The following is a 27,588-nucleotide window of genomic DNA, read 5'->3' as shown; positions in this document are numbered from 1 at the left end:
GCTGACATGTTTGGCAATGCACTGTCAGGATGAATTAGATCCCACCTTTACTCACAAACAACGAGAAAAAACTGTCTTGCTCTGTTGCAGACTGCAGCCCATTGTCTGTGTCTCAAGGGTGGCAAAAGAATGGGCCAGGCAGAAAGCAGTAGGTAATGCCAAAGGTAAACTGACACTGTGAACAACACAATTAAAAAGGATTGCTCATTGTTACTCCAAAACACAACAGACATCATTCCCTCTTGGATAGGTTTTGGACTCTCCACCCTGAGTAAGCTCTCAGCACACATCTGTGCCATGCCTGCATCTGTTTCTAGCCAGCTTTACATTTTGTTAATTATCTGTTTGGGCCTACCATTTTACAGTCTTCATTATGTTTAAGACCACAATATCTCAAAAAAGCCAAAAAAGGAAAGTGGAACTAATAGTATCATAAAGCACACAATAAGCAACTACATAACCTAAATTTAAACACTGTTCCTTAGATTTTAATAAACAAAATAAAACAAAAAAAACCAAAACCAAAAATTAAATACCTCCCCCAAAAAAACAAAACAGCCAGAAAAAACTGAGGGAAAATTTAGGGACACACGTCTCTCCATAGAGCAGATGAGTAAGGTTTAGGAATTGAAAATGGCATTCAAAACTATGATATAAATCAGAATATTAAGTCAGAATGAGTGTGATAAAAGTTGAAGCACACCTGAAATTCTGTTCCTCCTGAGGAATTCCAGTATTTATCTCAGGTTGTACTAAGATACACTCATGAAGCTCTTTCAATGGCTCATACAAAGATTTTTTTATTTTGGCAGAAATCCACAAAGGAAAATTTAAACTCCCGAAGAGCCTAATTAATTATGAGATTTGCTTCTTGGCAAAAATGACTAATTTATCAGTACATCCTTGCTCAGAAAAATCAAAGGTAACCAGGGGCGTCATTTCTTGTTTAGCTGACACATGAAGGTTGGGAACCTGGAATTGTTTTGATACAGGGTGTTTTGTTATCCCAGCTTCATGCTGAAGTTTTAATAATAGTATAAGCATAGTAATTACATAGTAACTGCTAATGTGAACATAACAGATATAATGGAGAGACTTGTATAGCCTGTAGAAATTAGGTGCCAAGGGTGGGCTTTGTCTCATTTAATTTTAGAGCTCTAAAATGTTCATGTCTGTCTTCAAACTGGTCATCCTTAGACTCTTCAAAAGAGGAAAGCAGGTATTCCTTGATATACAGCTGACCTAATTCAAATTTCTGCTTTGAGACAGTGTGAACTGTGCCCAAAAATTCCATCATCTCTCTCCAGAGAGATGAGGGTTTAGCTGGGATGTATATGTACATGCTGTAGGCATTTGCCTTTCACCAAAATCTGGTCTACTCCCATTGCATTATCTGAGTTTATTAGGAAACACTTTGTAAAAAATCCAAACACATAAGAGCAACAAGTATTAAAGACTTTATTCATTGGAACACTCCTCTAGGCAATATTTATAGTTACTGTGCTGTCAGTCCCCTGGCAACATAAGGTTATGAGAAAGGGAGTGAAGCACAGAGCAGTCTGTGGAGAACAAAATTTAAGTAAATCTGATTTTTTCCCTAATTAGTGATTCAGAATCTATCATCCCAGACCCTGAAACTCATATGGTAATTTTAGACTAGTTTAGTTAGACTTGAGCCTCATGAAAATGTTCATTTTTGTTCAAAGAAGTCTAAATCAGATGTTAGTCATGAAATATCTTAGCAAAGGTGGGATTTGGGAAAATGTCCTCATATTACCACAGGTAAAAATTATATGCAAATTTCTGAAAGAAAACATAACTGCTTTTTCCTAAAACAGCGTCACCAGGGCAGGAATGATGTTACCTTTTCCTCGACAGCTTGATGGAATTTTTTTTTTTTGGTAATTGTTTTATCAGCTGTATTATTTTTCCTTTCTAACTTACCAAGTTCTACAGTGAAAGCTGAGTTCTGGACATAATGCATAACCTGTGTATGTAAATGACAATGGAATATTAATGTTCTTATTTTCTCTTTCAAAGCTGAAAAAATTAAAAAAATTCAATATCCTAAAATGTCTGATATAACCAATATCACAGTTGTAATAAAGTCTTGGTCAGGGCTGGATCCAGGACAGGTTCTTGATTTGAACTATCCTCAAAATTTAAAAAACAAGAAAAATTGTGATATCTGATACCAGATTACTATCAATAATGGGAGAGACAAATACAACTGAAGTAACTCAGACTCCATATTTTGCCAATAACATTGCTGGTGCACTCTGCAGTACACTCCAGTATCTGGAGCATTTTGAAATCTTTTGCTACCAAACTTAAGAATTTGCAGACTTGAAGAGCATCTTTCAGATGAGGAGTCTGTGCATAGATTCAATTCAGCCAATCTTATGTCAAGCATATAGTGTAGTTCTTTTCTTCTTGTTGAGAGAAAAAGACGCTTTGTAATTTGAGCAAAACAATTCTAAAACATTGTAATTATTCTTAGGAATAGCATTCAGAGTTATTAGAGTATAGCTGTATGCGAGCAACTATTTAGCTGCATTTGGCTTCATTATTTTGGCTTTTGCATACAACTAAAGAGACTTCAAAAGTTTCCTATTGGCTGCTGCCTTCCTTCATGTGCCACAAGGAATGTCTTTAAATGCAACAAGAAACAGTGGAGCAAATTGAAGATTGTTATGAGCCAAATCACAGCTATGTTCAACATCATCAACAACAATAAAAGTGTCTGAGAAACAGTCTTATTTTAGGATACATGATGGTTTAGTGATTAGAAGAGTACTCACTTAGGAAGTGGAAAATCTCCTTTAGCCTGGAGGGCTCTCTTACGACAGCTCTCACACATCAGCCTTTTCCTCCCATGAATTGCAAGGTGTTATGAGGGCACTTTACAATTCTTGTTGAAGCTGGACTGCTGTAAACCTGGAAAAGCATGAGCTGTAAGATGAAAGAGAAAGACTGAACCAAGGAGTGTAAAGAGGGCCCCTCAGCAGTGAGAGACATTTCTTATTTTTTTTCATTCTGGTTATAGGTTTATTTCTGTTTTTTTCCAGGGACAATCTACAATATAAAATACATAAACAGTCCCTGGAGCAGAGATCAGAACTCCCGATATTCCTTGTTAAATTATATAAAATAAATCAGTAGACCATCATACTTCTCTTTGGTGTCATTAAATTGCAGAGGTGGGCATATGTGGCCCGAAGTTTAGAGTCCGACTAGCTGAGGGCGAAAGGCCGATGCCCCTCTGCAATTCCTGGCCAGCACCCTTCAGCGTCTGATGGCCTCGGGCTGTGCTGGCTGCGGACTGGCTTACACCGCTGGTATTGGAGAGGAACGGAGCTGACCATTTCCCGGGGGTTAAACATCGGTTTATTGAAGGTGTTGCGGGATCCAAACGCGGGGAAACCAACCAGGAAAAAGTTTTTTCATAGGGGGTGAAAACAGGATTATAAAGGAGGGGGGTGGGTACAGGCGGAACCAATCGGGAAAGGTGAGGGGATGAACTTCACAGAACTGACACTCCATGGAGACCAATAATCAAAAGGTAAAGGAGGTGTCCTGGGACCCCAGCCAACCACCATCTCCAGAGAGGAGAAGGTTCTCGAAACCTGGGAGGAGAAAGGGAGTGATTGACTGGACCCAGGGAGGAAACAACTTTCACTTATAAGGGAAACCAGGGGAGGAGCAATTACATATCGGCAACTATGAATAGCGGTTACTATAGCAACTTAGCTGACAGGCTAGCAGTGGCGGGAAATACTGGGAGAACGAAATCATTTTACACATAATAGGGGAGAACAATACATAAATTGGGGGAATAACACAAGAAACTTAACAACACACTACAACATTAAATGTTAAAAAGGAAAGGCTTGTGCTGTGAACCTCTGACTTGTACTGAAGAATAAATAGGGAATTTAAGCTGGTGTTCAGAGAACAGTGAAATGATAAACCTGTCTATCTGTATAATTCTGACTTGTTCTGCACCATCATATGAACAATACAGATCATATGAGAAGAGTGTAACAAATCCTGTACTAATGTGAAATTTCCACAAATATGCTCATATTAATTATCCAAAACAGTAATATCTTGTTATTGATAAGATCAAATAATTGAGTTTGATACCTTTTTCTGTAATTTATTTCCACTAGCCCTCAAATAATTTTCATAGAAATTTTCCAGTTTTTCATATTGAAGAGTAAGACTTCAGACAACATCCTAGCATGGTCTCAGTATTGATGAGAGGAGACAAGAAATTATTGCTCCATGTCTTTTCGCCGCTATCCTGTTTAATATTTTAGGGATTTATTTCATTGATTTTCGTGCTGGTGCACCAGTGAAAGGGCTCACTATTATTTTAATTATCAGCTATGATCCTCTCATCTCTTTCAGAACAATTTTTGTGTTGGTTACTTTACTCTGTAAATGTGGTCTAAATTATTTAGTTGAAAACAAATGACTTTGTTTTGGCTGTATTAATTTTTTTACCATTCTCCTGAATGTAAGTAAGTGATGAAAACTTGCATTCATACTATGAAAGTCTGGAAAGCTGGGATTTGACTAATTAGCTATAAAGGAAGTTGCAATTATAACGAAAAAGGATGTTGCTCTGGAATGAATATTCATGTTTGAGACACATTATAAATATTTCTCATGTTTTCTGCCTACACTATTTGAATAGACAAAATGCTGTATGGCTTGTGTAGATGAGTTTTCAGTTTATCCTGCGTGTCTTTTCACCTATTCTTCCCTGTGAGGAAAACATATATCTGCTTGAAAGTGAATATCTTAACAAATTTTCATGGATTTATTACTCTGCATGAATAGCCTCCTTTTTGATCTTGATGAACTTAAGTAACATGAACTAAGTAACATGAACTAATTAACTCCTCCTAAAGAGTTGGAAATAGAAAGTCAGCAGTTTAGTTCAGTTTGTCACATTTTCCCAAGGGTCATTTCATTTTTTTCCTCTAGGACATTCAGCCCAATAAACATCTGATCTAGGTTTAAAGGAACAACATGAATTGCTACAGTATTTTTTATAACTCAGGAAGCTTCAGTAAGTTCTTTGCTTCTCGCTTAACTGAGATCCAATAGCACTTCTGAATCTCAAACAACGAAAACTCAGTGCTCAATTACTAGTATTCCTTTTTCATAGGAATGGGGGATATTAAACTGAATAAGACCTCCCAGATCAATCAATCCAGTCCCCGCTGCCTAGGCAACCACATTATTCAGTATTTTTCAAAATAACTTTTATCTGTGATGGACTATAGCAATGTGGATAGCAAAGCACTACATGTAAGATGCTAGAGCTTTTCAGAAACGGTACTGCTTTTTTTCTTGCTCCCTAGATGGGAAAAATATAGAGAATATTTTCTGCATCTGTGATTTGAGAACGACCCTACCAATTTTAAAATAGATTGGCACTGTTACCAGAGGAAAGTCAACTCCTTGCCTCAGGAAAAATAAGACACAAAGGAGAGGGAATATAAATGCCCATGAAATTCAAAGCATTTAGCAGATTTTAAATTTTTTTAGCAGCTGTATTTTTGGTTTTTTACTCTTCAACTTGTTTTTGTCCATGCTGGGAAAAGACACAGCAACAGAGAATGGTCACGATTATCATTATATGAATTTTGTAGGTCTTGTTTTGGACTATGAAATCATAGAAATTGAATGGTTTGGGTTGGAAGGCACCTTTAAAGATCAGATTTTCCAACTCCCCTGCCCTGGATGGGGACATTTTTCACTAGGTCAAGTTGCTCAAAGCCCCATCCAATCTGTTCAGCTTCTAATGTTGGACCAGAACTGCCATTGAGTTTGAGCATTTTCAGTGATGGTGCATTTACAAAATGCAGTATATTGAACAATTTCCTTTTTCTGGATAAAATAATTCTGGAAAATGGTGGAGTGGTTGCAACTGTGCTGCAAAGGCATGAGCAAAATAGAAATAAAAAATACTTAATCTAATTTAATTTTAGGTGATGGTGTTTACTTCCACTGGATTTCCTATTCCTCCAAATTCTTATTCAGTGAATTTTTCACTTAGAATAAGCTGTTCTAAAATGCTCTAATGAAACCCCCATGGAAGATTTAAAGAAACTGATCAAGGAAGTTTTCTGCATTGTGTAGGCATAATAAAAATGCAATAAACGTTCTGAGTTGTTTGGAAACTAAGGGAGGTACCAGTTGGTAGGACTGGTTTGGATTGCTTTTAAGCCATTAAAGACATTTCTGTGAGAAATAAAAGATCAATAAAAGTGCTGATGGTGCTTTTTTAAAAGTCCAAATAATGGACATAAAAGGGTCCTCACAACCTTCAGCATAGGTTCTATAGTGGTAAAAAAGCTAGAGAGAAAACAGAGTGAATAAAGTGCTGAATCTGTTAGAAAACCTATGCAGTGATGGCAAACTGTGTGTACAGTTAGTAGACAGAGGGTAAGGGGTCTCATTATAAAAAAAGATGAGACTTAGCAAAGAAGACAAAAAAGTGGTGGGTTTTTTTGACTTGTTAGTTAATTACTGTCCTCAGAGACCGTTTGCCCTTAATCCTAAATAACCCCAGGTAATCTGTTTTGTAGTAGCATTCACACACCATTTCAAATCAATGCAGGGAAGAGAGTGCTCTAACCAGCATGTTACATACTTTCATCCTGCAGCATAATCACTTTGAAATTCTGTTGCTTGAGGGAAGCAGCAGATTTCAGATAGTACAACATTTTCTAATGAGGAGAATGCAGAGAAACCTACTGAAATAAATTCTTGAAGAGAATTTGTGTCTTAATGTTTTGGTTTTTTTGTCTCCTGAATGTGCATTTTATTTTACATAGCTATTCAGGAAAGCTTTCATAAAGATTTTATTCCTGAATGAAACTCCACAGCTGTATAGAACCCACTTTGTTGCTGCTTCAGCTACAGCATTTGCATATAAATTTTAAAAATCAATTCTTTAAGCATTTCCTAAAAAAAATTTTTTTTTTATTTCTTCATGAACTCTTGGCAGATGAAAAGGAGAAATATAAACAGATTTGCTCATTTATCTGGTAATTATTTACTTCTGTTTTCAGGCAAGCTTTGAAAAAGAAATATATGTCTCCAAAAGGAATCTCTTGGTATTTCTTTTGTAAGGTGCTCAGTAGATGAACCTAGTCTTAGAACAACTCAAAAGAACAGGAATTGCAGATGCATGCTAAATCTATGCCTATTTTTTTTTAAATCATGAACTGCAATGCATGAGGTCTCCCTTAGCTTTTAATATACAATTTTTGTGTTAGTAATGACATTTGGTTTGGTGCAGGGACAAAATGGCTTTTCCTGTTCTGGAGATTCAAGTCAACAGGTGATTGATGCTGCTGTAGCCAAGCCACAGAAAGAACCAGTAAACCAGTTCCTGGTTATTGGCTGACATCCACAAAGATAGGTACTTAATATCTCTTTAGGCTTCTAATTTTCAGCTGCCATAGACGTCCCCATGGAAACTCAAGGAAAATTCAAGGCAGAAGTAAAATTTCCATGTGTACTTTGTAGCCAACAAACTTGAAAGATATTAGTTTATAACTACCATTCCAAGGTTAAAGGGACGATCTGCATGTATAATCTCTAAGACAATAATTTTCATGGAATGCAAGAATTTTCTAACCGCCAGGCTGGTGGGTTTTTCTCCTACTGACATGTTCATTTTTACTTCTAAGGACTCCATGCTGCTTCTTCATCATTAGACACTTCGTGACAGTAGCGTCAGTCAAATTCTGGTCATTTGACCAGCTGCTCAGCATTACTTGATTAGTTCATGCACAGCAAGATTAACATACTTCTCTGAGTGCTTCCAGTACTTTATCTTAATTGATATGATGAACTAGGTCATATTAAATGGAGAAAAATGCAGATGGGTGTGAATGTTGACCGCAAAGGAATATCCAGCTCACAGAAACCGTTTCTATCTGATATTATATCTCTTGAAACATTCTCACAGACAGAACTGCTCTAATTCACTGCCGGAGAGGTTTTTACTAGTTTGATTCCTTGCTCTCCCACTGATGCATTATATAACCTTGGGTAATGCACATAGCCTATGCATAATTTGGACTCCTTGTTATAATGGGAATAATATGATTTATTAATCCCACAGAGTTGAAGTGAGATCTTTTCAATAGTGAAGGAGGGAAGTGCAATATAATTTTCATGTCTGAACCTCTCAACCTCCAAAGTATTACAATGATTAAATATTGATTAGTTTATAAAAAGCTATGTTGCAGCATTTACAGCCAAGTGAGGGAGAGTGTTAATCTGTGGCAAGCAAGAAAACATGAAAAGCTGACTGGGAACTGATGAATCAAAACATGGCTATATAGATCTTTTGAAATGCCTTTATAGATCCTGTGAAGAGCAAATGCAAGGGCTTTAGGTGGATTATCAGTGACAGATGCAATAACAGCTATTCCACCGCTGTCTTTCTCACAATATTTGTATTATCTCCCAAGAAATATATTGGGGCAGGTGGACTGTGGCAACAAAGAAGCAAAACCAGATAGAAATTGCTGTGCAGGTGCTCCAGAAGGTGGATGTTATCCCTGCTATTATAGGAGTGACACAACAAATTTGTTTTGGTAGCAGAATGTAGAGCAAGGATGAGGTCCCTGCTGTCTCTGTTCATCAGCTGGATGTTGCCCTAGGCCAGGGGCATGCTGTTGCTAATTTTAGTTTATTTTGCTACTCAGCTCAGCTTGTGTCTGTGATTCACCTAATCATTATGATTAGCAAATTCAGTTATTTCTGTTTTGAAGATTCCATGCACAGATTTTTGTACAATGTAAAATACTAGGTGCAGATGAAAACAATTTCTAAATGTCATATGACTGCAATGCTTCTCTTAGAGGAATCTTTCTGCTTAAAGGAAATCAGAATCATGATTCTTCATGTTTTTCTACACTGAATAATGAATTATATGCCATGGAGTAGCAGGATGAAGCAGTGAATGAAATGCTCTATTTATACTTAATCTAGAAAATCAATGAAAGATTCATTTGGAATAATTCATTCCTGGAACAGATCTCAGGAATTCTTGTAGCACCTCCTGGTAAACCAGTACAGCACTTGCTTTATCAAAATAATCCTGAAATATTAAGGACGAAATCTGTGAATAAGCCCTTAGGGTTAGATGCCAAATACAATCTTGAAAAAATTTTTTTCTGCACCTGGAATTCCCTGCTACACAGTGTCTTCTTGGAGTCCTGAAGTGTCACCTGAAGGAACCTTCATGCCTTCAGAAGTGGAAGAGCCTCTTGGTCACTCTGCTACATGCTTTCCTGGAAAATGAAGGCTCAGTATCATTCTTCACCTCACAGGCATAAGTTTACCAGTGAATAATTATTACCAAGGAAATTTCAGAGACTTTCTGCCATTAAAACTTTTCTGGTTTGTGTTCTGTTTTTTTCTATTTGCAGTGATCCAGGATGCAAGAAAGAAAACCCCATAAACCATATACTGTTTTAGCTGTAAGTGGTGTCAGTATAAAAGTTCTATAAAACTTTAGATTTGTATATTTTCTCAAAGTTTTATTAGAAACAAAACCACAACACTAAATTTACTATAAACTGAATGCGAAATAAGATTATAATCTGCTTGGCTTTCAGAGGAAACTTTTATTTGGTGGGTGACTGGAGTACATAGCAGATTTGATACACACCCAAGCTTCTTAAAGGTGATGTCATATTGAGGCAGGTAAAATTCTGCACTGTACTTGGCACGGTGAGCTGGTCTGAGGTATAGGGTGAAAGAGCTGTGGTACTGAATGCACAACCTTAACTTACACAAACATCACCAGAAAGGGCAGGACACCTCAGGCTATTGGTAAGAGGATAGCAAACCTTTCATTTCTGGATCACTGCTTGCATCCGGCTGTGTTTAGTAGCGCCTGTAGGTCATTCTGTGAGATGAATTGGATATTGTGGATTGGCTCACAAAGGGACAGGAGTTCACATCACAGAACCATCGGTGTGGACGCTGGGATTGGTAGAAGGGCCAATGCCTGCCTCCAACACAGGGCTGAGCTACATCAAAGGCAGACTGTGGTAAAGCTTGTGAGGCTGCAGAAGAAGTTTTAATGGCTAGATCTTCCATCCCTTCTTCGAGAACAATTGCTACACTATGGATTGGACTACAACCTCCAAGGCTGTCAGCCTGATATTCTTGAAAAACTTAACTCATTGCAGATTATAGAGTGGGATGGGAAACTTGCATCTGAATGCTGTAAAATTTAAACTTATACTGTATTAGAAACTGCTGATGTCAGGCTCAACACGAGCTCGGACATCAAACAGGTAGACTTAGACTTCTGATTTCAGAAGTGGTCTCAGGAGTTCCTTTTCATCAATTTAAAGATAAAATTATAGTTGAGATGCAAAACATTGAATTTTTATTTTATTTTCTAACTTAGGCAATTTTGGTTTAACTCTTTAGAATATCTCCACTGTTCTTGTTGATTTCGGCCATGACAGAATGAGTGGAAAGGTAAGCAAACTCCATTTAAGTATGAAAAAACAGTGGCAATACTCATTAAATGACAGATATGGGTTTGTTTCACTAAGCTGTGTGGCATTTTCACAGCATTAAGTGCCTGGATGCCTGAGGCTGGATAGACACCTATTCCTCGCACACTCAATTGCCCAAGTTTTCTGTCCCCATAGCTTGAAACAGCATTTATTTTCTGTAGTTACTCCTGAAAACATTCCAAATCCTGTATTTGATTGGAGTGGTTTTTCTGAAGAAAAAGCAAAGCTATGGGAGAAGTTTTCCTGCATTGTTTCCACACAATCCACCAAGCTCCTTAGAGGGGGTCCTGTAAAGAAGATTGCAGTGTGAGAAGGGTCCAGAGGGAAACTGCTAATTTGATATTGAGAAGAGGGTGTTTAAAAGCAAATCACACAAGGATGCTTATGGTCTCAAGTATCTGAGATTCCAGAAAAGTGCCTTCTAGCAAGATAACTCTGGATTTGAAATGTGAGTTTCAAGTGAGACGAAACATGAGCAGAACATGAAAAAGACATCTGTGTTTCAAACCTATTTCACAGAAATAACCTCGCTAGGTTTAATCCACACTGAAGACAAGATTTAGGATCAATTATTAAGGCAGAAAAACCCTAAAAGAAGGAACTGAAATGGTTCCAAAGAAGTTAAAACAGGAAGTATTGGGTATTTGTGTCTAATAGAGCAAGAAGGTTGTTCTGGTTTTAACACCATTTTATTAAGAACCATCAAAACAGACATCTAGTTTTTTTCACTGGATCAGTGAGGTGTCCTGGGGTTATGCATGTATGTATATGCTAGTGTATATGCTACGTACAGATATTTTTTGTTCAATTCACCCAGTATTTCTTAATAATAAAAAAAAAATCTTTTCCAGAAATTTATCTGCTATATATAAAGATACTGATTCTGACAAAATATTTTCCAGCTATTCTCACAAATGCTGATTTTTTATTTTGTTGGTTTTTTACTTATATTCTTTCAAAGAATAGGAAACTCCTCACTGAAACTCTTATGGCCTGTTAACTCTTAAGAAATTCATTTTCCGCAGTTTGGAGAAGATTTGTAATCCCTCTGAAACTTAATACAGCTCAGTCTAATGTAGGTGTCTGAAATAGGTCAAGTGTTTCTGGTTCTTTATATTAGTAATAAAGTTTAGGGTGACAAGCTCAGATGTAGCCAACAGCAGTGTAGGTATTTATAGTTTAATAATGCCAATTCTATGCATTGTACCAGGTCCCATGTGTGCCATTCACATGAACATCAGTACAAAGGTAATCAAATTGTGATAGTAGTTCCTCCACTTCTACTTTACTGTTCTTCAACAAAAAGAAAACATTCTTGTTTCTCAGGAAGAGAAGAACACATAAAAGCATGTGGAGTTCTTGGGTTTTCTGCTGATCTTTTCACTTTACTGCAATGGAACACAAAATGGCAACTAACTGTGCAGGAAGAGGGACCTAATTTCATTTACAGGTGTAATGCAAAGAGAATAAGTCACTACAAGCCTTGGTGATTTTTCCACCTCTTTTTAGACCTAAAAAGCAACATACTTGCTTAAGTACAACAGATTATTGTTGTATGTTTTCTTGAATTTAAATGAGTTCTTCTTGTGCAAAAATCTCATGTTTGAGAGCTTAATTACCAAATAATGCATGTTTTTTTCTTTATTTTTATCAAATTAAGTCCAGCAGTTTTGGCTCTTTGTATCACTGAATTATGAAGAGAACAATTTTATCAGAGCGATCCTATTCAATCCCATTTTATTAGTATATGTCACTGGAAAGAAAAAGTGGTTACCTTTTCTTTGCCTTGTCACTTTCAAAACTCTGGAAGTTCAGGTTTCTAGCTAAAAATTGTAATTGGAATGTAAGAATTCTAATTGTAATCAGAATATATGGATGAGATTCATAAATATTGGTTTGGGAATGACTAACAACACATCTGAATCTCTGTCCCAGTTTGGAGACCACTTCTAATTTTTTCGTTACCTCTTCCCACCCTTTCTCCAGACACCATAGGTGGTGATTCTACCCAAGCTGCACTCAGTTGACAAAATCTTGCCCTAGGTTAAATGCAGTGGTACTGTCTCTGCTAGAGGATAGAGGAGAATATTCTGAGGTAGTACCCCTGTTGGTTTGACCTCTCATGTCACAGATTCACAGAATCATCAAATAAAACCTCTAAGGTCAGGTCCAATCTTTGATCACCACCCAGTCACCTAGACAACAACACTGGGTACCATATCCAGTCATTTTTCCTCACACCTCCTTGATCCGTACTCAATGTTTTGGAAAGAACAAGCCCATCTTGAAACAGAATGCCTCAAAGAAAAAGCTGAGAACCAAAGAGAATGGGGAAAACTAATTAAAAAACCATGAAGTGTGAATAATATTTTTTAATGAATTCAGAAAAAACAGAGCCTAAGTGCTCAACACAAGACCAAAGAGCTGCTGGGCATTGCTCCCTTGCTATCTCTGGAAAGTTGAGGCCCTGTTGGATGATCAGACCTTTGGCTTAACCTGGAAAAGACATCCTTATGCCTTTCTGCTCTAGAATGATGATACACTTGGTACTCAGCCTTTTTGCTGGGGAATTATACCACCAGTCAGTATTTCAGAAGCAATCAATAGGGTTTTGCAGTCCCTCAGGTATCCCTGGTGAATCTGAATATGTTACCAATACAGAGCCTTGCCTTTGAAAGAGAAAATAAGGCTTACTCTTCTATTGGCATTCCCTTTCTGGAGGCAGAAGGTAAGGGCATCACAAGACAAAGAATAGACAGGTTAGAATTGCAAAACTCTAGAGGAAAGATATCTCCAGCTAGAAAATATTCAAACCCCTAGATGATATCACAGGAATTTGGACTGAAGCTTTAGATGTTTGCTGTAATATTTTAATAAGGGCTCGCATAAAACAGGCACCAAGGTAGATGAAAACAATAAATCCTGTGTACTTGAGGTACATGTTGCCATTTGTTCAGGCCTGTTAAATGTCAAGGTTTAAAGCTGCCAGAGATAAGTCACCCCTCTAGGATGATTTAGCATCATCTATCTGTTGAGCACGTAAATATCTATCAAAGAATGCTATGGCTCTCCAGACTACCTTTCACTATGTTTTATGGAATTTAATAAAACAGACTCCAAGGCTACTGTGAGCTCCTTCTTACACATCAAGCATCTGGTGCAGAAGTAGGTACTACCAAAAAATAACTGATAACACCTTTTTATACTGGCCAGGATCTTGGTGTTTGGAAAACTTTGACTGTATATACAAAATACTGTTTTCCTGGTATACTGTTTTTTTTTGCAGGCAGTAAAAGTCTATTCAGTCCTTTCATTATGGTGAAAGGGCTCTAGAGCAGTCAGGCTACTCTTTGCAGTGTTGCATGACTTCCTTTCCTTTCTTCTTCCTTTCCTTTCCTTTCCTTTCCTTCCTTTCCTTTCCTTCCTTTCCTTTCCTTCCTTTCCTTTCCTTTCCTTTCCTTTCCTTTCCTTTCCTTTCCTTTCTTTCCTTTCCTTTCCTTCCTTTCCTTTCTTTCCTTTCCTTTCCTTTCCTTTCCTTTCCTTTCCTTTCCTTTTCCTTTCCTTTCCTTTCCTTTCCTTTCCTTTCCTTCCTTTCCTTTTCCTTTCCTTTCCTTTCCTCCTTTCTCCTTTCCTTTCCTTTCCTTTCCTTTCCTTTCCTGTCCTTTCCTTCCTTTCCTTTCCTTTCCTTTCCTTTCCTTCTCCTTTCCTTTCCTTTCCTTTCCTTTCCTTCCTTTCCTTTCCTTTCCTTTCCTTTCCTTTCCTTTCCTTTCCTTTCCTTTCCTTCCTTCCTTTCCTTTCCTTTCCTTTCCTTTCCTTTTCCTTTCCTTTCCTTTCCTTTCCTTCCTTTCCTTTCCTTTCCTTTCCTTTCCTTTCCTTTCCTTTCCTTTCCTTTCCTTTCCTTTCCTTTCCTTTCCTTTCCTTTCTTTCCTTTCCTTTCTTTCCTTTCCTTTCCTTTCCTTTCCTTTCCTTTCCTTTCCTTTCCTTTCCTTTCTTTCCTTTCCTTTCCTTTCCTTCCTTTCCTTTCCTTTCCTTTCCTTTCCTTCCCTTCCCTTCCTTCCCTTCCCTTCCCTTCCCGAACCTTCCGAACCTTCCCTTCCCTTCCCTTCCCTTCCGAACCTTCCCTTCCCTTCCCGAACCTTCCCTTCCCGAACCTTCCCTTCCCTTCCCTTCCCGAACCTTCCCTTCCCTTCCTCCCGAACCTTCCCTTCCTCCTTCCCTTCCCGAACCTTCCCTTCCCTTCCGAACCTTCCCTTCCCGAACCTTCCCTTCCCTTCCCTTCCCTGAACCTTCCCTTCCCTTCCCGAACCTTTCCCTTCCCGAACCTTCCCTTCCCTTCCCGAACCTTCCCTTCCCTTCCCTTCCCTTCCCGAACCTTCCTTCCCTTCCCTTCCCTTCCCTTCCCGAACCTTCCCTTCCCGAACCTTCCCTTCCCTTCCCTTCCCTTCCCTTCCCTTCCCTTCCCTTCCCGAACCTTCCCTTCCCTTCCCTTCCCTTCCCGAACCTTCCCTTCCCTAACCTTCCCTTCCCGAACCTTCCCTTCCCGAACCTTCCCTTCCCTTTCCGGAACCTTCCCTTCCAGAAACTTCACTTCCCTTTTCTTCCCTTCCTGGAACCTTCCCAGAACATTCCCGGAACCTTCCCTTTTCCAAAGGCATATTATGCCTTCCACTGCATATTATGAGGCATGGAATGACAAGATTCCTGAAAATTACATTTGTTTAAGTTATTAAAGTAATGGGATTTTTAAGACTAGGTCTTCACATTGTATTCTTCAAATGAAGATGTTCATAAAACTTCCTGAATTGTTAAATCTTTGTGTGGTCAGACACTATACAACCACAACTACTTCTGATTGTAAATAATTTTTTAGAAAATAACCAATTAAGTTACTGATCTCAGAATCAACATGATTGTCCAGAATTTAGATGGCATAGTAAAAAACTAACTGTTCACTGGCAACTAATTTCAACTGCATAGAAAATGATACTTCACTGTGGCTGCAGTGAAATGTGGAAGCCATTTGCAGTTTATTACATAAATATTCCCCTACACTTCCATACTGCTTGTAGGACATTGTAGATTGTACATATTTTGTACCAAAACATACATGCAGGAGGTATTAACAGTAGCAGCAAGTTCCATGTGCTATTGGGGACAGCCTGTTTGTTTTCCTAACAATATTCAAAAGCTTAATATGTATAGGTAAGTGCAGAAATATTTTTTGTTATGCCCTTTCTTACGTTCCTAGGTTTCTAAACATGTAATTTAATTGCTACATGTTTGAACAAACTCAACCATCTGGAAATGAAGAGAGTTGTGGGGAAGTGACTTCTATTTTCTGAGCATAGAAAATAAAGCAAATTTAACTTCATCATAAGTTCTGTGAAAAAGCTCATGCCTGATTTCAGAGAAGCTGAATACCTCTTCACTGTTTAAAGTCCTCATGGAAACAATGATTTCACACTCATAGTATCAAAAAAATTGATAGCATCTGGCCTCTAGCCCCAGAAGTTTTCATTTGTCAATACAAATTTTGAGGCTTCTCTGAGACCACTTAATTAATGGTTATTTAAGCAAAAATTTGTTTCCAAAAATTTTGCTAAGCAAGCACAGACAATTTCTCAGATTTCATTGGAGGGAAAAATACCAACGCATCTTTTTCATGCTACCACCTTTAAGCCTGGAAGTGGAATAGGGAAAACAAAAAGAAATAAAAAGGAAAAAGAAAAAGAGAAAAAGAGAAAAAAAGAAAAAGAAAAAGAAATAGAAAAAGAAAAAGAAAAAGAAAAAGAAAAAGAAAAAGAAAAAGAAAAAGAAAAAGAAAAAGAAAAAGAAAAAGAAAAAGAAAAAGAAAAAGAAAAAGAAAAAGAAAAAGAAAAAGAAAAAGAAAAAACAAGGGGAGGAAAAAACCCCCAAGCCCATGAAATAAAATCTCAGCACACAACTTCCAGTATTATGCCCTGGCTCACTTATTAAAAGGGATCCAAAGGATGGTGCACTGCAGCACTTCTCCCTTATTGTGTGCTCTGAAATGTCATGATATGAGGATGAATATTCTTGGCATACAGTCTCTCAAAATCAGCACATGAAATTGTCATTGATTCAAGGGAAAGGAAAACAAAGACATCACAGGACCCTTTACTATCTTTCTTCTCCCATCTTTCTTGATTACTTCAAAGCTTCTTTGCTTAAGTCAGGCTGTGCCACATTAAGAATGTTCAAAATAGTTTTTTCCTGTGTGATGTTTTACACTGGTGTCATTTCATCTGCTAGCACTGATTCTGACTTGTGAATAATGGGTCCATTCTCTGATCTGTAATGGGAAGTGTGTTTCCACTGCTTGTATCACTTAAAGATTTATTGGAAATGACTGAAGTGATGACATGGACCGGGTCACAGTGGCAGTTCCTGATACTGCCTTTAGTTCAAAGATGCTCGGTACTCTTCCATCAGCTTCCCTAAGTAGGAGCAGATGAAGCATGTCAATTACTGCAAATCATCTGCTTTCAAACTTTTTTATATGTACTGAGCCAAATAATATTTTTGCAGTTATGGTCAAATCTTTTACAGTTGAATAAAATTATCATCATTACTTCATGAAAGAAACAATTTGCCACAAGAAGTACAGTAGCTGATATAGAGTGTGACATGGGAATAATTCTTTCAATAATGAAGAAAGAGTGGCTAGCCACACTGGTTCTTCCTGGTTTATTTAGCGAACCACAGGTTATGAAACTGAGCAAAATAGTATTTCAGAGAAATGGACACATCTGGAAAAATAACAGAATATAATTGTCATACCGTCATTTCCTGCAATTCCCCTAAGGACAGCCAAGGGATTGAAGAGATAGTTCAATTTAAACTAATTTTTATTGACATGGTCAAATATCCTCTTTCCTCAGTTTATTACCCAAACAAATGAGCTTAGTAGAAGACATTATGAAGAGTCTGGACTGATGAGATGATTCCCTTACAATGTAGAGCTGCTGCAATTTTCTCCTAATGACTCCTTTGAAATCCCAAGAGGAGAAGAGAAAAGTTTGAATTAGTCAGATGTTGCAAAAAGCATCAAGCCAAAGAATCTCTTGGGTTGTAAAAGCTACATATTGATGTACTGATATTCCAGAGATTTTGGGGCTAAAGTGTAGCTCTGCTTTGAGATGTTCATTAAGTTATAGGCCCATCATACAAGGTACAGAAGTCCTTCATCATGATTAGATCTCCCTTTTCTTTTCAACTTGACTTTCTTTTCTGTGATTACCCTTTTATTACATTAATTAAACTTATTTCTCAAGTGCATTTATTGATTTGTGTGACATATTTATCAAGCATAATAGGATAATTCAAGAAAAACATCCATAAGGGAATGTCTGAAGCATATTGGTATTCAACTACTATATTTCAATGTTTACACAGGGGAATAAAAAATAAAAAGAAAAACTTTAAAACCCCAGAAGTTTCCAGTTAAGGCAGGGAAAATCATGCATTTCCTAGAAAGGAAAATATTTGCAAGTGAGATTTTAAGGAATGATATTTTGAGTTGCATATACCTAAGTGCGGACTCTGCTATGAGAAAGAGAATTTAGACCTGTGGGAATATAGGCTCTTTAGTTTAAGGTCTGTTTGGTTTTGGTTTTCTGAGTGTACTTAGATTTATTTTAGTAGAGTAATTCTTAGGACCTTACCAATAACACTTTTGTCTATACTCATATTTTTTATTTATCCTGTTTGCCAAGTATTGAATGTATTTATTTCACAGATGATGCTGAACAGTTCAAGAAATAATTAAATACATTAAATACAATTTTTTTTTACTGTCATCGTTATAACTCCTAAGGATATATGCACAGATTGTGCTCAAGCAGTCTGAGAAGCCTCCACCTATCCCTGGTTTTGGTTCTATGGGTTTTTGCCAGCCTGAAGTTTTTATGGTTGGTAGAGACGTAGTCTTCAGTCACTTTTTAAAACAGGAATTATTATTGGTTACAGAGAATAAAATATACAAGTGGCTTAGCCTGTTTTTGAAATCAACACACACAGATACACACACAATTGCACAGCCTTACAGCTGCAATAAACATGTGTTCAAGCTGTATTCAGTGCCTTTTCCTTAAAAGGAAGAGGTCACCCATAGTAAGATAACTCCTGTGACTCAGGTAAAATGAACATATTGCTCTGATGTCCCTGCATTTAAATGCCAAATGGTGCTTGTTCCTGAGGTATTTTGTGAAAAGCTATGACGGCCACTGGTGCCAGGGCAAGAAACAATCAGGTCCCATGAATTTCCAGATATATTGAAAATAACAAATTTTCTGCAGTCACTCTTTACTACCACCTTTTTTTAATCTTCACTATATCAATGAAATTAGACAAAACCTTATTAAATTGGTAATGCAATGCAAATTTGACGCAGTATTTCTTATGTGCATAATTGCTAAACTTTTGCATTATAATCCTTTTCCATTTACATTTCTGATGGACCAAAGTATCTCTTTATTTTGGGAATTTCAGTTGCAGCCTCTGTATACTTCTAAAAATTAAGGGGAAAAAAAAAGAAAAAAAAAAGTACTTTTTTCCAGCTTCTGCTCACATCCCAAACTTGCTTGATTCTAGAAATCATTAAACTCCTACTTCAGCATGGGAGAAATGCTCTTTCAGACAAAGTTGTACAAATGTGAATTTGTTTTGTTTAGAAAGAATAACTGTAATGTTAACCTTGGTTATGGGTCAAACTCCAAGCCAGCTTCTTATTCACTCCTCCTCCACAGGACAAGGAGAAAATCAGAAAGGTAAGGTGAAGAGGGGGAGGTCATTTACCTGTCATTGTCATGGCAAAACAGATTTGGCTTGAGGAAAATGAATTTAATTTACCACCAATTAAAATAGATTTGGTCAGAAAGAAAAAAAGGAAATATTAAAACAGGCCCCTTTCCCTCACTGTGTTTCTTCCAGGCTCAATTTCAGTCCTTCACTCCTGACTTCACCTCCTATTCCAGTGGGAAGAGTGATGGGGATGGCTGTGTGATCAGCCTATAACTGAATCTATCTCTTCCTCCTTCTCCTACTCCACTGTGGCCTCTTCCCCTACTCCCTTGTGGGCAGGACCATGGAGAAATGTTTGCAGCTCTGATGTCTCTGTACAGAAGCCATTCCGTTTGCATCCCACTGCCAACACCATGCAGAGTCTTCCTCAAAATCATGGTGTAATCCATTCTCTGGAATTCAATAAATGATCCCTCTTAGTGTGTGAAGCTGATGCTCTAAATCATTCCTCTTAATCCTAAAGACACCCTCATGGTGTTTTAGAAACAGGAGCTCTCTGGCTCATACCCAGTCTTTGGTTTACTTCAGACGCTGTAATCTGCTGCCATTTTGCCTTTTTCAGCAGCATTTCTCTCCTTTATGACAGCCCTGCACATAACTGAGTTCATTAAAGATCCCATATTTCTATGACATTTTTTTGGAAACACCTTCTGAGTTCCATGTTTATTTAATAAGACCAGAGCTCTGCCACTGCATTCTTCATGTCAGTGATTTACTCTGTGGAGAGAAGCAGAGAAATTGCATTCCTACTCAAAAAACCACGAAAACACCTTGATATGAACTGCAGCAAGGATAGGATCATCTTTACAGCTCACACAGAAATGCAGCCATTGCAAAAGACACTATCAATTCCATTTAATAATTAATTTTGATTGAATTACAACTTAATCCCAAAAAAATATCTCCCTGCAGCTATAGAAGTTTTGTCAACATAAGATTCAACTACTTTATTCCAGTTGTTAATCCACCTCACTATAAAAAGTATACTGCTAATTTCTGCTTTGACTTTAACCAGTTCTATTCCAACTTATAGCAATTGTTTCCTGCTATTCTTTGTCCCTTATTCTATAAAGCATTTTAATGTTCTTGAATTTATAAATCCCAGGATTGCATTTAACCATTTTACCAATTCATTATGCTGCTTATAATAACTCCTTTTTAAAGTTACTTATTTTCTATAAGACAGTAGTACTTCCAGCTGACAGGAGCTGCATTCTCTGCTGCAACAGTATTGAAATGTGTTTTGTAGGAGAGTGTCCAATGGGCTGAATGACAACAGACCGTGTACATTGATTGTTCCTTCCTTACAGAAGCTCTGCTCATGCTTTCATCACTGACAGATTTTTACAGCACTTGGTTTGTATTTCAGGCCACTCCTTTGAAGGAATGCTGCATGTATGAAAAGCACATTTCCTTGTCCCAGGGGCTGCTGCTTTTGACATCGGTTACAGAGTTGTTAACCTCAAGTTGAAGGGATGGCCTCAAGTTACACCAGAGGAGGTTTAGATCACATATTAAGAAAAATTCTTTCACCCAAGAGATGGTCGGGCATTGGAATACATCGCCCAGGAAAAAGGTGAAATCACCTTGGTAGCCTTGGAAGATTGTTCCAAACTTAGTGAGTCTACAATTCTAGCTAACCCTTTAGTACGTGATCCATTGCTATCAGCTGATGGAAATCCACTTTTTTTATCTCACTCTTTTCCTTAAAATATAAAAAAAAAAAAAGCAAAGGAAAAAAGCAAAGCTTATTTAATCATTCTGCCCCAATAATTGTGTAATCCTTTTGAAAAACCTATAAAGTTTCCACTAAACTGTGGAGATGTGTTCCTTCAGCTTTATCAGAATAGGTAATTATGAAAGAGACATCCTCTATGCTATGTAATGAGAGCAAAGGTAAGAAGTGCACTTGCACACACAGGGTGAGAATAGGAACAAAAATTTTGACAATGCTAGAGCTCACAGAATTTCCTGCTGGTAAGAAGGCCCTTCCCTGACAGGTAAATTCACTGGAGGCTCAAACCTACAAAAAGCTATGGACCTTTTCAGCTTCCTGTTTGCATCATTGGCTTCTTTGCAGTCTCATCTCTTTATTTTCCCATTGGTCCCTTTTACACAGCAGCTGTGGTTAATAATGGACTGGAATTTCTTGAGCTTGATGTGACACAACAGACAATTTTATTCTTAGATAATGCATAACTAATTGATGAGCAGGTCTATGTCCTTCTTTCAAAACGGGACAGAAGCATGTCCAATTAATTAAATTATGTCTACAAGATCAGACTCCACTGGGAGTCCTATAAAATCTGAAGACACAGAAGGACATCAAAAGCTGACACGTTTGTTTTTTAACTTGCAAATGCACTCAAACCAGACTGTCCAGAAGCTGCCCAGTACTGACAGAACAAACAAAACAAATAAACAGTCTGATTATCCACCAAAAACCTCTCCTTAAAGATATTTCTGGTATTGCTTAACCACACTCTCCCCCCACCCCAAAATAGTGCTTTTTTGCATCCTGTTTTAATATAAAGAATAACTTTGGACAACTTGGAGTTTTGGGGAGAAAAAAAAAAAGGAAATATCAAGAGCATCTCCCTATTTTACTTCTCTAGTTAAAATTTCATGGTGTTCTTGGGAATTTTGAGAAGACTTGAATCTGTCTTGCAAATGTGCACAATGGGAAAACAGAGATGAAAATAACCCCATGATTAGGTGTTAGTCTCCATGTCTAGCTAAAAGTAGAAAACTCATATGTCTAGTCAAACAAACCATCAGTTTTTCCTGTTGGGGACTTTTTTTCCTTTTGAAAAATAAGAAAGCATAGTATCCAAGGAAAATGACAAAATAAATTTGTTCTACATATGCTGAAGGTATTCATTTAAAATCTATGCCATTGCAGGGAAAGCAAATAGAAGCATGTGGACTATATTAATGTTAGTAATCCCTTCAGTGAGATATAGCTGCTGTTCCACAGATAATGCAGAGTACCCTGGACTAAGGATCAAAGAATGCCTTCTGGCTTATGCTAGTGGAAATATTCTTTTGGCTTGAAAGCACATTGCACCTAGAAAGTAAGACCCTTAAATATAAAATATAAACATAAAATATTTTAGTTACTTTATGTTTTGATAGGTGTTAAGATTTTCTTCTAAGTGTGATTGATGCAAGACATTTTGAAGATGAATTTTGAAAAGCTTTAGGAAGGAATTGTTGCTTTTGTGTATACACTTGTCCTATAGCTATCCTAAAAGCAACTTGCCTTAATTTTACAAGATATTTTAAAGATTATGAGTATGGAATTTTAAACAAGAGAAATATGTATCTCTCATCTATCTCTCTATAGGTCTGTATGAAAAGAAATGATGCTATTTAGATGTAAAATTACATATTGTGATATATTTCTTTACATATCATTTGCAACTTTATATATATACAAATTCATATCCATATAGATACAGACATTTATACATATAAAAACTTTAAGCTTTCTCCAAGTCTGCAGAGCCTTATGTATATGACTATAATACAAGATGCAAAATTTCTGAAAAAATTTCTCATGCTATGTAAAAATTGGCACCTTTTTTTCTCTCCACCTACCAAAACCCCTCCACTTTTCCTAGAGAAAATAATTAAAACAAGGAAGGCAAAATTATGTCTGGCTTGAAATATATAAAACATATAATATAAAAATATGTTTAATATTATATTAATATAATGCAATATATGTGACAGAACTTAATGTTGCTCATACTTCCTTTGCCAAAAAAAAAAATTTGCCTCCGTAATCCTTTAGCCTGCACATCAGGATTTCTTTTAACCCATTCCTTGCCTTTGTTTACTATTACATTTTTTGCTGATTTGTTAAAACCGGCCCTTTCAGGTTTTGATGAATAAGAGGCCAGTGGCTCAGGAAGGCTAATTTCATTAGCTGTAGCAGCACTGGGGTGCAAGGTAGTCCCCAAGTCAGCTTCAGGGCAAAATTATCCCAATGTACATTCTTTAAGTCCTGAAGTACTCTCAGATCTCATTCTCAACAAACTGAGGCGTGACCTTTCCAGGTATATGTGTGTTGGGCTGAGGACTGTAAGCTTAATAATGGTAAAGATATAGGAGAAACGCTATTGAAATATTTATTCAAATCCTCCACCCAGAAATATGATGCAGCACTGGCTTCCATCTTGTTGCACAGGGTTGACCATGATAGGAACTTTCAGAGTTGCTGCTCACTGTGCAGCCTAGTCTGAGTATCTGGTTTACAAGACTTCAGTCATCAGATTTCAAGAGAATAATCATCTTAAGGAAAGAAAATGTATTTCTTTATATTTTCTGTATAGAAAGACAAATATATATTTGCAGTGTAGCCTAATGGTGTTCCACTCAGAAAAAATAAGTATTGTAACAAGTGCTTTGCTATAATAAAAGCAATACTATATAGCTGCAGAGAATATTCTTTGTGAGGCTTAATTCTAGTGAAATTTTTTCTGTGGCAGCACTAATCACATTAGGAGTCACAGTGACAACATTTTTTTCTTGTTGGTAATTCACGGCTTCTTTCTGCTGAAATCTCTCTGAGGTTTGACCAGTCCCAGTGGAGTCTCTCTCCCATTCTCCATTCTGTGTTTGCCCCTTTGTCTATCCAAGCCCTGACTTTGCCTTACATTATTCTGGTGATATCTATACCATATATATCTATACCCTGTAATGTGTCAAGTGAAAGCATCTTTTTCTTGTCAAGGATGGGATGTGCTATGTACGTTGCACTTAAAGAACTGCAAGCATCTGTGTGGCCAAAGTGTGAATTGTTGTAAATCTGTGGGATTTCTTCTTTTGGGGGTTCACCTCCAGGTGCCCTGATATCTGGGCAGCACAGAGAAAGGAACAACAGGCACAAGCCACATGCCAGTGTTTGGCTGTTGGAACCGCCACGCCAACAAAACCCAAACAGCTGAATTTTCACAAGGGCCTGGTGAACACAGAACATCAGTATGTTTATAGTTTCACAGAGGCCAGAGTGGGGGGTCATGTGCCTGATTAATCATGTTTAATTACCAGCTCTTATTAGGCTCACATCCATTTGGACACCATGCTGTAATGCAGCAGAGAGGTCGCCACCCTCTCTGTGAGCAGAAGTGGCATGCAGCTCCTGTGACTCCTTTTTGTCTGGAAAATGCAGCTGGAAACTGTACTGTCATGCACAAAACATAAAACACTTAATGTGCTTTCGTCTTGGTTTATATAAGCTGCATTTCAAAACAGATATCTCAGGCTACCTGACATAGTGGGAACAGAGACCTGTATTTCAGGAAGAATTTTTGGACGAAAATGGTTATTTTTGCAGCCCATAAATATAAGTACATTGGCAAGCATGTTTTGATTAAAAATCTTTAAAATTGCATAAATAAAAATCACAAGTCAGGACATATACTGCTATCATGATATAAGTTAATTTGGTAATAAGAATTTGCCTACCTAAAGAAGCTTACACATTTGAAAGATTGAAAACTTATACAGGTATTTTTCCTATGGTTCTCAATATATGTCTTCCCACTTTTAACACTGTCTCCCAATAGTGCTAGACCTGAAGTCTTGCTGAAGATAGCTATGATATTAATAAACACAATGTGTAAACCAGCCTGCCTATCTTTCCTTCTACTTGCAAGGTTGTATTCTGTTTTTACAGTACAGACTATCAGAAAAGTATTTCCACTGATGCTTAACACACCACAGCAGGGATAAGAATTATACTCTCAGAAATTTCATATAGTCATAAAATAATAGACCAGTTTGGGTTGGAAGGGACCTTTAAGGGACATCTAGCCCAACAGCCCTTACAATGTGTAAGGACATTTTTAACTAGATCAGGGCCCCGTAGGGTCCAGTACAACACGACCTTGGATGCTTCCAGGGATGAGGCATCTCCAACCCATCTGAGTAACCTGTTCCAGTTACATCCCTTTTGCAATTATTGCAATTAAATCTCCTTAGCAAACTTCTATAAAAGGAAAATTATCTACTTGTAAATTCTAACACTGCTAAAGGAACTAATTGTAAAATGTAAAAGAAAAAAATATTGAGAACTGAACATCTGCTGTGTTTTTGCCTCTAAAATCTCTACTTGGCATGTTCGTTTGCAGACTTATATTTTCAGGATTTGTTTAGGAAGATGCTGGAAATATGCCACTACTTCTCATGCCAGAAAAATTATACAGATGAGCAAAAGGAATGAATTATTAAATTATATGTGAACTTCCCAGTAAATGTGGGACATTCAGAAGTTCCTGCCTCAGAACAGAGAGCTGAGAGTCACCTTTTTTTCTTTGTGTTACCATGCAGCCTTACTATCCATTTTAAAAACTTGTCCTCTCTCCAGCACTAAATGTAATTAAGAACCTTTTGAAAATAATGATTTAATGATCTGCCTTTTTTCCCCCCACATTGTAGCCAAGCAAACAGAGCAACTGACTCACTCACAAAAGGTTCAGACTGTTATTTTATATGGACACATCATTGCAGCTGACAGTGCTTCGCCTGGATGATATGTGTTAAGGTAACAGCATAAATTAAACACTAATCCATTACAAAGTGGGCTTTATTTTTTCTCTCTCTGTTTGACATTATGTAACTCACAAAAATAGCTTGAAGAAACAAGACCTTTTGCAAGACAGTTCTGTCTTCACCAGACTAACTTCTGTATTATGAAAAGTCAAACACTATAAACCCTTTCTAGAGGATCACAATATCTTCATGTTTCCATTTTGTCGTGGAAATCCTTTTAAGACTTACAGCCTTCCATCCAGTCTTTGGTCATGTGTATTCATCTGGGGCTTTTGCCTCCAAAAAGGAATTTTTTTTGGCTAAGTTCTTAGCTCTGCTTTGATCTCTTTACCTCCTTATATTTAAAAAAATGTTTGAAAAGAGTTGAACCATTTTGAGCCTAACTAGTTTTGACTTACCATAGGTCTCTTCTCCCAAGCAACAGGTGATAGGAGAGGAAATGGCTTCATGTTGTGCCAGGGAATGTTTAGACCAGATATTAGGAAAAATTTCTTCACTGAAACAGTGATCAGGCATGGGAACAGGCTGCACAGGGAAGTAATAGATTCATCATCAACAGAGATATTTAAAAGTCATGTGGATACAGCACTTAGGGACAGGTTTTAGTGTCAGTGCTGGGTTAGTTGGACTTGATCTGGAAGATGCTTTCAAACCTAGATGATTCTGCAGCTCTATGACTGAAAGAACCCTAGCTCAGGACTGCAGTTTTGTACCAAATTATGTGACTTCCTGGGTGGAAGAACCGCGTAGGGGTTCTCTGCAGCTCTGCCTGTTGGGCAGTTGTGTCTGCACTATCATTACATATGGTCTGAGATCAGACGCAGATTGGCTGATGCTCCTTCTCTGATGGCAGTCATAAAGTTGTCTCAGCAGGGGAAAAGTCCAACTGCACACTGTGCTGTCTGACAAATGTGTGCAGCAGGGGCAGGTCCCCTTCTAACAGGCTTCAGCTCACTGCCTTCAGTTTGCTCTTACAGTGATGGTCTGGGACAATCGCTCTCACTCAAACTGTGGGAGCAGGAGCCAGATGGTTTTGGGATGCTTCAAGAGCATGGGTGAATACAGTGCTAGCTCATGGGAGGAGACTGCTCTGGAGGGCAGCAAAATCTTTTTCTGAATAAATGGAGGTGGAGGCAAAGTGTCTATACAACAGATTTTTCTTTGCCCACCAGAACATCGCTTCATCTTTCTTTGTATAGTGCAATGGATTTAACTGCTTGCAGTGAACAGACGGGACTGATTTATGTTTTCAGAAGAATTTCATGAAAGCTGCCAGTTCTTTCATTTTACCCATTTTTCAACACCTTCTGACTGTAAAATTGGCTGAGTTGTGCTGACTTCTAACTGATGATGCCAAAGCTGTTCCCAAAAACCAGTCAGGATTTCTTCAATCTTCTTTCAGAGAGGGATAAGCTTGGAAGGGAGTAGGCCATCTTAGAAATGCATTATGGCCAGGTAGGGAAAAAAGGAGGACAGAGGGATAGGTGTCCATAATATGCTTCTCAGCTTTCTGCTGAGGAGATTCATCATCAAGACCAGGATTAGTACAGTGAGGATACACTCCTCATTCCAGATTAATCTCAGACATTTCTTTTTTTCTATATATTGATTTGGCCACAGCTCCTGACTCAGT

The sequence above is a fragment of the Zonotrichia albicollis genome, chromosome 2, assembly GCF_047830755.1.
Source record: "Zonotrichia albicollis isolate bZonAlb1 chromosome 2, bZonAlb1.hap1, whole genome shotgun sequence".
NCBI lineage: Eukaryota > Metazoa > Chordata > Aves > Passeriformes > Passerellidae > Zonotrichia > Zonotrichia albicollis.
The sequence above is the reverse complement of the archived record's forward strand: the minus strand, read 5'-3'. Positions refer to the sequence as shown.